The sequence below is a fragment of the Hevea brasiliensis genome, chromosome 13 (assembly GCF_030052815.1).
Source record: "Hevea brasiliensis isolate MT/VB/25A 57/8 chromosome 13, ASM3005281v1, whole genome shotgun sequence".
Lineage (NCBI taxonomy): Eukaryota > Viridiplantae > Streptophyta > Magnoliopsida > Malpighiales > Euphorbiaceae > Hevea > Hevea brasiliensis.
This window is the reverse complement of record NC_079505.1, coordinates 85,025,831-85,037,966: the sequence shown is the minus strand read 5'-3', so window position 1 is coordinate 85,037,966 and position 12,136 is coordinate 85,025,831.

Sequence of the window (12,136 nt, the reverse complement as noted above, 5' to 3'; positions counted from 1 at the left end):
AATTGCCCCCACTAGATTGCTGCAAGGTTATGACAATATACCTCCAGGATACAACAAAGCACAAATCTGCAGACAAGAACTCTGAAGATTTCCCTTAAGAACTCTTTATATGAACTGAATTTAGAGAGATTAGAAGAAAAGAAGAAGAAGTAGAAGTAGTATATATCTGGATTGAAAAAACTCATCCATATTTATAATGAATGAAAAGTCATGGCACCTTTACTAGATAGACACATCTGTCTATTTCCAATAGATACAACTGTTTATGTAATAGACATGTCTGTTTATTAAAAGATACCTATACAAATAGTTGTGACTATTTGTATAGAATAGACATGTCTGTTTATTAACAGATATCTATACAAACAGTTGTGACTGTTTGTATAGAATTGATGTCTGTCTATTAACAGACACATCTATTTGTTAAGTGCCATAATAGAATAATATATATTGAATTATATATATATATATATATATATATATATATATATATATATATATATATATATATATATATATATATATATAATTCTATACATATTTCACTCTTGACATTCCTTCACTTTCTTATATTTTAACAATATAGAAATTCTTTCTCTCTATATATATATATATATATAATTCTATACATATTTCACTCTTGACATTCCTTCACTTTCTTATATTTTAACAATATAGAAATTCTTTCTCTCTATACTATCTAACATACAAGCTATTTATAATAATCCCCCACTTAGCTTGTATTGTTAGATCCCATTGTTTCATGCATAATGAAAAGTATCTTTCGATTTAAACTTTTCCTTAGTGTAAGTATTTCAAAGTTCTAAAGAAATCATGGTGGCCTTAGCTTAAACCTAGATTCCTATTAAATAGAACCGGAAATACTACACACACGAATCAATTAGTTCAACTTAAAAAGTTCACCAAAATTTTAGCACGAATATGGCCTTGTGCTACCTCCTGTTTTCATGAACATTTACAAAAGTTATTCTCACTTTTGTTGAAGCGGCACCACTTCCTATGTTCATATAGGTGAAGTTTCCTTTGTAATAATTTTAAACTTCATTAAAAGTATAAACACTCATCCTCATTCCATTAACTTAGTACATTAAGTACTTTAATTACACTGTTTACTAATGACTTGTTGTTACCCTTTAAACTTTATTTAGTAATAATACTATAAAGTAGGGTTCCCATCATTAGTAAATTTAATGGAATATTCTAAATCCTAATCAGCACATGTGCTTATGATCATAACTCTCGAGAGCCCTTTTATTAAAGGATTTGCTAGATTATTATAGGATTTAACATAACCATGGTAATAACACCATTAGAGACTAATTGTCTTACATTTTCATGTCTTAAGCTTATATATATATATACTTTCAATTGTATATTTTACTATAAGCTTTAACCATCATGATTTGACTATCACAATATAAAGAAATAGATAGCACAGGTTGTGGCCACAACTTAATATCCGATAACAAGTTTCTCAGCCATTCTACTTCTTTACCTACATTAGCCAAAGTTATAAATTCGGATTCTACCGTAGAATAAGTTATACAAGTTTGTTTCTTTGATGCCCAAGAAACAAAACCTCCACCTAAAGTGGACACCCAACCAAAAGTTGACTTATTATCCTTGGTAATACATATCCAATTGGTATTTATAACACTTTAGGATCTCCAACCATATTTGTTTCACTAGTCAACCATATAATCACATGTTTATAACATGAACTGCATAAATAATTCACAGTATAGGTTTGTACCTTATTTGCAGAAATAAATTGCTCCATAACTTGTTTAAAATGAGAGTATCCAACAATAAAGAATCAAGCTAAACTTGCACACACACACAAATGCATACTCATTTGTTCTTTTGTCACTTCTTACAAATGACTTGTAAGGCTCTTATTTTTTACTACTAAAAAATGTACCAACTTTTTGGCCAATTAGTTCATCTCTTCATGCCTGTAACTATTTAGAAGAATTGCATCTTTTCATTTAGTTACATCTTTTGGCCAAGGGACATAACTCTTTGCATAGATACAATTCTTTATATGGTTTTTATACAATTGAAAACTTATCACAGAATAATCTATAGTTTATAATTCCTTTTTTAAATATCCAAAAACCCTTGAAATTTCTTTTCAATATTCTACACTAGGATTATTAGTATATCTTGACAATTTATACATTGCAAAAGCAATATCAGGAATAGTGCAATGCATAACATACATTAAGCTACCAATAGCACTAGCACACTCAATTTGAATAATTATTCTACCAAAATTTCCAATTAATTTATAATAAATATCATATGGAGTATTTACTTCCCTCAATATAATGAAATTGAAAAAGAGTAAAACCCCCACTATGTTATAGCTGGGTAGTTTTAGGCAGATCCCTCAAGGATAATAACCAAAATATAAATCTAGACAGCAATTTTAAAATTCTCCCAAGAATAAATTAAAGAATAATAATGTTGATTATCGGTAAAAATGAAGAGAAGAGACAAAAAAGAAAAGTTAATAGATTTTTGTTCCAAACTACTATTTATAAAGCATTTGCATCTCTTCAAACATATACAATAGTTCACTTTGTATCTATTAGAATAATTGCATCTGTTCACTTACACCTTTTAGAATAAATACAATCGTTTGCTTTGTATCTCTTAGAACAATTACATCTGTTCACTTATACCTTTTACAACAGATACAACCGTTCACTTTGTATCTCTTAGAACAATTACATCTGTTCACTTATGCCTTTTAGAACATATACAACCGTTCATTTATACCTCTTAGAACAGATACAATCATTCATTTATACCTCTTAGAACAGATACAACCATTCACTTTGTATCTCTTAGCATAATTATATTTATTCACTTATACCTCTTAGAACATATACAACTGTTCACTTATATCTCTTAGAACAGATACAACTGTTCACTTATACATCTTAGAATAGATACAACTATTCACTTATACCTCTTAGAACAGATACAACCATTCATTTATACCTCTTAGAACAGATACAACCATTCACTTTGTATCTCTTAGCATAATTATATTTATTCACTTATACCTCTTAGAACATATACAACTGTTCACTTATACCTCTTAGAACAGATACAACTGTTCACTTATACATCTTAGAATAGATACAACTATTCACTTATACCTTTTAGAACAGATACACCTATTCACTTTGTATCTTTTAGAACAATTATATTTGTTCATTTACACCTTTTAAAACAAATATAGCTATCGATAATGAATAGTTCATTTTGATGCCTTTTAATGAACATACATAACTCTTTTAAAATGAGACAAATTTTATTATCACTAATATTTTTAACAATATCCCCACCTAGTTAGTGATAGACACAATTAATATGAATTAGGATTTATGCATATAAAAGTGTTTTTCGACTTATGCACATAAATCTTATTACCTTCTTTATCACATTCACCATGAGCTTTAGCATCATAATATAACCTTATATTTCTTCAGACATATTATCAAGTATTTAGAATTCAAAATATTTCATAATGAGAAATTTATCCATACCTTTTTTTTCTGTATTATATTCGAATTCTAACGAATTCCAAATTTCTTTTGGAGACTTGACAGAGGTAAACAAATCTTATAGTCTATCTGATGAGTTGTTGAGAATATGACCTCTGCATGGCAATTCATCTTCTTTTCCTGATCTGCTTTTACCTTCTCAGTGAACATAATTTGTTCCTTAAAATGATCAAGTTTCATGAACTCTTGATTCATCACGGAAACAGCCTTAGACTCTATTGCGATTAATACCTTAAAATTGTTGAGGCAGTGGGTGTAGAATAGGCTTTGAGGCGTGATGAATCACTATCTTTAAGGTATTAATTGCCCCCACTAGATTGCTGCAAGGTTATGACAATATACCTCCAGGATACAACAAAGCCTGAAATCTGCAGACAGCAACTCCTGAAGATTTCCCTTAAGAACTCTTTATATGAACTGAATTTAGAGAGATTAGAAGAAAAGAAGAAGAAGTAGAAGTAGTATATATCTGGATTGAAAAAACTCATCCATATTTATAATGAATGAAAAGTCATGGCACCTTTACTAGATAGACACATCTGTCTATTTCCAATAGATACAACTGTTTATGTAATAGACATGTCTGTTTATTAAAAGATACCTATACAAATAGTTGTGACTATTTGTATAGAATAGACATGTCTGTTTATTAACAGATATCTATACAAACAGTTGTTACTGTTTGTATAGAATTGATGTCTGTCTATTAACAGACACATCTATTTGTTAAGTGCCATAATAGAATAATATATATTGAATTATATATATATATATATATATATATATATATATATATATATATATATATATATATATATATATAATTCTATACATATTTCACTCTTGACATTCCTTCACTTTCTTATATTTTAACAATATAGAAATTCTTTCTCTCTATACTATCTAACATACAAGCTATTTATAATAAAAATGAGTATAGAAAATAATTATTTAGAGAATTTGAGAAAAATTGAAAAAATATTAAGAATTGAAGGAAATGAAGAGAATAATTGTGTAGAGAATTAATGATATATATAAATGAATCAGGAGTGAGGTAACATATTTATTAAATTTTTTTATATTTAAATTATTGGTTTAATCAAATTTGAAATCGTAGGTTCAATTCGATTCGAAACCGTCGGTTCATGGTTCTTAAAAAATATAAACCTGAACTAAACCGCAGAAGGACAATTTCGATCCGATTCAAAATCAATTTCAGTTTTGATCAATTTTAATTTAATTTTAATTAAATTAATTTTAATTTAATTTCAATTCAAAATCAGAACGTGGCCACCCTGCTGCTCAGCCACCAGTACATAGAGAATAGGGAAAGGGTGATAGGACAAAAGCATCTTCTCCTGGAGATCATACCATGTTACTAAAAGATGAATTCCTTAAAATATCCGTTGCAGCTTCTTAATTTCTCTTGGGACATGCCCTAATGGCAGCCATTGCTTTCAAGACAGTACGTCCCACCACGAAAGTACCTTTCATCTCTCAAAATGTCTTTCACATTATTATTATTAATTAAAAAAATGAGAAACTCCCAATTTTTAAGTTTAAACTATATTTTCAAATTATATCAATTGTACCACATTTTTTATTAAAAAAATTCATTAGTTAAATTTTAAAAGTAATAAAAAATTGCATATTTTTAAAAAAATTATATTACTTAATAAACGACAAAATAAACTAAAAAAAATCTTAGACTTAAATAAATGAAATTATTTAATTTTTTTGGAACTATTACTCTGCCAATACCACACTATTTTTTTTCCATACAATTCACTTAACATCTAATTATATTATAGATTAAAGAAATTACATTCTCTTAATTTATAATAAATTAAAAATAATCTATAATATTTTCATTATAAAATAATACAAAATATAATATTACCGGTCCATTTTTCAATGTGATTGGTTTCTGGCAGATAATTGAATTAGGAGAACCCATTAGGACAAAGCAAATTACATCTCATGAGCAGGTGCAAATTTTTTCTGGAGAGATTAATTAGAGATTTGCAAAGGAGAAATTATACTCGTGGTTATCCATTCTAATTTCAACTTCTCCTGTTAATGATGATGATGATGCATTTGCTTGAACAACAAGAAGTGCAATCCTGTTCTTGAAGCTCTGATAACTTTCACTGATGAATTAGCTTGCAAGCAAGCAGAAAAAGCTGATGAATTGATTGCCAAAGGAGTATCTTTGGGTATACTTTCCATCCGCTATTATCACAACCCGGATACAAGACTACATGGGGTTCAAGAAGTTTCAAGGATCAAGTTCTTAACATTGAAACTTGGGTTTACACAAGCTTTCATACTCTTGTGCACCTTTTATTGTTGCAATCAGAACGAATATTATGGTACATGTAACATCCCTAAATTTTAAATAATTATTATATATATATATATATATATATATATATATATTTTATTATTATTCTAATCCTGGTATTGTGAATTCCGCATATGTACTTTCATTTCATGAAAATTCAATCGTTGCCCGGATTTGTAATTTCGGATTGAGTAAATAAGCTGCTGGAACCATTTCAGAACCAGATCAAGATTATAGGCTACCTCACCATTTTCAAACGTTCTGGACGCGTTACAGTTGTCAGATTTGGCATAGATAAACTCGAACTCTATATTACTCAATTTTTACCTTGTACTGTGTTAGAATAAAATTTATAAAATATTCGTGAATGATAAGAAAATTACGATTCCTATTGCAATAGCCTTATAATATTGTTAAGGACCGCAGAACAGGTTTATAGAATTTTTTAAAGTTAATTTGGATAGTTTTTGAAAAGTATTAGTTTTGAAGGTTTATAATTGAGTTATCTGATATTGTGATTATTGCTTAGTTTGGAGGGCCCAAGAGGGGCCATATAATGATGATGAGATATGGGTTGAGTTTAGAAGTGTTATTTGAACCATTTTGCAAGTTGGGTAGGTCATAGATATAGGGGAGACTCTGTCGGATTTTTAGCACAATTTAGGGAGTCTTTGGTTTTTTCTAAACTTGTATTGAGTCAAATATATTAAATAATTACAATAAAATTGTCAGATGATCCGGGACAGCCTTTCTTCTCCGCCCAGCCGCCGCAGTGACCTTGGTTCAAGTTTTTGAGTAAAATATTAATTTTAATTGTAATTTCGATATTATTATATGTTCAAGCATGCCCATGCATCACTTATAAATATGTATCTATGTAATTAAATACTAGGCACGTTTTATATTACATTCGTAATTGTTATAATGCTATGGATGTTGTTTGTGGTAATTTGGAGCAGTGTGTGTGCGTGGCGTGCGTGTGGTATGGTAGTGAATATAGACAGGACGGGTAGACACGGCTTGAGAGACACTCGCTGGGACCCAATTCTTCAGGGTAGACACGGCTTGAGAGACACTCGCTGGGACCCAATTCTTCAGGGTAGACACGGCTTGAGAGACACTCGCTAGGACCCCGTATTTGGTTTATTAAGCGAAAGTCTGGCTTGAGAAACATTCGCTGGCAGAAGTTGGATTAAGAGGGCTGTATAGGGGACGGCTCCCATATATGTACTGTTTGACAGTGTTGGGTGTGTGAGTGCTCCAAATTGCTTTTTTGCTGTTATGATATGAAAATATTGACAATGTTGCATTTCACTCCACAGGGTGCATTAGCTTTAGATAGCTATAGAGATTATGGTTAAAATTGATATTTTACTCTCTGAGTCAAACACTTACTCCTGTTTATTTATTTTTTCCAGGCTACAGGAGGATTATTTGTTGTGGCTAACCTGCTCTTCTTTTTCGCAGGTCCATTAAAAATAGTATTTAATGTACTTTGTACAATTGAGTTTAATAGTATTTAATGTACTTTGTACAATTGAGTTAATTTTTAGACTCCGCATGTGTTAGAAGTACTTATTTTTATTTTGGAGCTATATTATAAAAGTTATGTTGGACCTGTAAAATTATTAACTGTATGCATGATGGGATTGGATGAGGAAGCTGAGCTCCCATTTGAGTTATGACATTTTGATCATATGGAGGGTGAGCTGAGCTCCCCAATTTATTATATATTGTGTTTATAGGTCGGGCTAGTCAAAAACTCCCCATTGAATGGTCCATTTTATGACCGGACTCTGTTTGGTTGAATTCTTGAAATTGGGCCCAAATGGGCCTTAGAGTTGGGTTGAGGAATAATTAAGCTTACTACGGGCCTCGGGGGCTTTAGGCCGGCCCAGGTCCTAATACCGGTCTGGCCCATAGGTTGGGTCATGACAAATGTGGTATCAGAGCTTAGGCTTTAGATTCATGGGAAAAAAATGTAATTGGGAGTGTAAAAAGAAGTCTTGTTAGGAGGTCACATGCAGAGTATAGGATTTTGTTTCGTCTTTTTCTATAATTCTTTGTTCTGCGTTATATTTTGGAAAATATAAAAGTGCCTCAGTTAGTGTCTTGATTTTCATGGAGTACATAGAAATGTGAAATAGAGTTTGCAGACATGTTGAGGTTTGCCATGGAAATACATTCTCCAAGAAATACTATATTTCTATCAGTATGGGTCTAAGTGTTATGCCTATCTGGTGCTAGGCACGAGTACATGAAGGTGAGTTTTGATAGTATAATTGCACTAGATAAGGGTGAGGATACCACTGCTGGCAGTCGTCAGTGGATGACCTAGTCAGAGTAAGTTTATGATAATATTAGATTCAAAAGAGATAAGAGATTAGGAGACCTAGTCTGTCAGGACGTATCGTAGTAACTATACAATGTTCTCGATGTCTGCTCTGTAAGCTGCAGATTACAATACCGACATTAGATTATTGTGTAGAGCTACGTGCATCCCCGTGGTGCTCCATAATGACGGTGTTTACGGATGGCCTCTGTTTTGGTATAATTATGCCAAAACAGAGTTCTATATCTGCAGAGGAGTTCGGAACTCCTAGTTAGGGATCTAGAGCTAGAATATCGAAATATCACAGTTGGGTGGAACTGGAGTCAGTAACTCGGTTACCCTAGCATGAGCTCGAGTTACATTAAGAGTTGACATCAGACCAGAGGTTGCTGATTAGTTGCAAAGTAAAGGTGACATCTATAGAGTGAGACCATCTGGTCTTCGGTATGAAATTTTGGATGGTTTTTGCAGTACGACAGACGTTTTGCTTAGAGCTTAGTGGGAATAGTATATCTTGTGTGTATTAGCAAGGTGTAAAGTACAACCCTACTACCTAGGGAAGGTTAGAACTATGAATTGATGATTTACAGAGCTATGATATGATAAGAGAGTCATTAATTTGACATAGTTTTGGCAAGGTGGTAAATGTAGTACCTTTGTTGCAGTAAGTTAGGGTATAGTCCTATCTTTTCAGAAGGAATCGAAGGTTATTACTGATAATGATGACTTATGGAGTAGTGTCCCAGATGGGATTGTAGCGCGAGATAGAGAGTTGTTAACTAAGGTGTTCTGGAGAGGGTACAAGTTCCATGTAGGAATTATAAGATGTAAGATCAAGATGTATGTAAGCCTTTAAATTGAATGACGGGTTTGAATACCTAGTATTTTAAGTTTCAGCTAATTAAATGGATATAAAAAATTAGAGTTGCTACAGATCCCCTCCCTAAGGTAGTAGGGGGTGGTATGTAGTCCAAAAGGGTAAGAATAGAGATCACGCAAGAGAAGTATGACTGCTATTCCCTAAGTTCATCCTTAGCTTCTTAATGCTTAAGACTAAAGTATACTCCAAATAAAGGAAAAGCAAAAGGACAAAAGTTAGCATCGATAAATCATAGAATATGTATATATATATATATATATATATATATATATATATATATATATATATATATTGATGGAGTGCGGTTCAAATGCAGTAGGAGAGATAGCCTGAATACCAGTAGAAGTCTAGCTAGGGTAGTTAGAGGATCAATTCTGAGTAACATTGAGGTATAAATGACGTGGTAGGGATAGTGAAAAGGTATAAGTTTTTGATATGACAAACAGGTTCAAAAAGAAAATAGAGCTAAAGGATGGAAGAGTGAAAGTTCAGATTTGGGTAAGATAAAAAGAGTTGGCTAAAGAATAAACTGGAAAAACAGATTAGGATAAGATCAGGAAGAATATAGCCAAAATACTGAGGAGGTGAATGTGGTTTTAGGAAGGGTAAACGAGATTAAAAAAAAATAATAATAAGGATAGAGAACGTAAAAAAGGATGGCATTAGGAAGAACATTGTTAAGTTATGAAACCCAGAAGTACAGGACTTAGAGCAGGTCATAATTGATGTAGTGTTAGGAGCTTAAGCCTAGAGCTTAGAGTTACAGGATTTGGATTAGACCTTATCTGTTTTCTACCCCCAAGGTAGGATAATGGGGCAATGACATAAGAACCCTTTTGGTTGTTGACAGTATAATGGAAATTAGGTGAGGTGTGCGACCAAAGTAGGCAGTAACTGTTGAGCGTGCTGTGGTAACTTGAATTATATTGTCAGATAAAGAAGCAAGATTAGTAGGAGTAAGTTAGATAAAAGTCAACATAAGGGATATAAATATGCAAGATGAGGGATAATGTTACAGAAGATTGATATTAAAATTTAGAATGGTGAGACCTAGAGTCAAAAATTTGAGTTAGACATATATTTTCAGTGTAATCGATAGAATAATTATATAAAAAAAAGAGAATAATAAATAAATAAATAAATAAATAAATAAATAATAGTATGATAATATGTAGCATAACGCTAATAACTGTCAGAATAGGATAAGATAGGCATAGGTGTAATTATAAGATATTGAGAAGTACATGGATTAGAGGAGTGATTATTAATAAGATTGGAGTAGATCTGAAAGAATCTGTGAGTGCTTTTATCTTCTAGAATATAACTAAGTATAAGGAGCATTAGCCAAATAATTATAAGTATGAAAGATAAATGAAGAGTAAAAAGAAAATAGTAAATTCTAAGATGATATGTCAGGCAGGATAATAGTATAGCAAATGGTAGATACAACTGATATCTTGTAATAAAGTACAATAATTACAAAGAAATAATGAAACTAAAAAGGGAGACTAAGGGGTATGAGCTAAATCTTGTTTATCAAACAATGGTATACCATAAATGGTGGGAGAACATTTCTCCTTCTTTCTAAATTAGCTCGTGTTTCGGTTCTAAAAGATTATGTTAAAAAGAGAGGTCATATCAAAGTGACCCAATTAATTGAAAATTGGATGGGCCTTAGCACATATCCAATCTTTTGAGGTGAAAATGATGATAATGGTGTACCTAATGTTAAATACGAAAGAATGATCAGAGAGGTGACATGAGTTAAATCAAGCTAGTTACTAGGGCTTACAACCCTTTTGAACTATAAGCTGGAGGAAGTGCTATTTGATAATGAGTTTCAATAGATGAAATTGTTGCTAATGGGAAAAGTTGAGGCTGAAGTTTGGGAAGCTATGGGTAGTTTATGTGATTATATTAAGGAGAATGAACACGTGAAGTATCTTGTTTAGAATTAAGGCATGGCACACATTTCCCACAGCCGTGTTAGTTTAGATGAAACTTATAGTTTCTGGGCCTCCTATCCATCTAGGATAAGCAATTTCCTTCTAAGGCTGGTAGGGAATGATAATGTTCTGATAATTAAAGTTGGGAAAGGAAATAGAAAAAGAATTTTCTATGGCTAATTCAAAGTGTTATATAATGTGAAGAATGTGCTGGTAGAAGTCAATCGTAAGGTTAGAATTCTCGAAGTAATTGAACTAGTAATCAATAAGACTAAGAAATAAACAGAAAGTTAAAGTTGATGATGGGATAGACATCTTTAAAGGAAAAGGTGTAAGGGTGAGACATGACTAAGATTAAGGAATAAGTACAGCAGGATGAAAAAATATCAACAATAGCAGAAATAGGAAAAAGAAGTGGATAAGATCCAAAGGACAGGAAGAAAGCTCGGTAGAGCTAGTTATAATGATGAGGATAAAAAGGAATAGGTATGCTAGGAACACACTAAGAGATGTTTGAAATAAGTTATTATGAGATGATAAACTAAAGGAGTAGTGGAGCCTCGATCTAAGTGCCAATGTGTCAGAAGTAGGCCACATACTAAGAAGCTTTAGGAAGAAGTTTAGATATTTCCGTTCCAAAGAAGGAGTGAGAAACGATAAAGTTACACTAATTAGGTTGTCAGGGAGAACAAACACTTTTGTCACTTAGAAGGAGAGACCCAGTTCACTTTCCAATGTTAATAAATGATACACTTGGCCCTTGGAGGAAACTTTACATAACTAGTTACATAAGATGGATAATAGCTGGTCTAAGGACCTTAGTAATGACACAAAAGAGATTAAAAATTTGAAATATCATGGGAGTGAGAAGATTTATAGGTATTAAACATTGAGGTCATAGGACAAGTAAATGTTTCGAACGAGATGTATATGATAGGTGCTACAAGAAAGCATTTCATAAAATACTATAAGGTAAGGAACATAAGTCATATTTTTTAAAAACAGAGATTATTGAACAAAGGAATGAGGACTGAA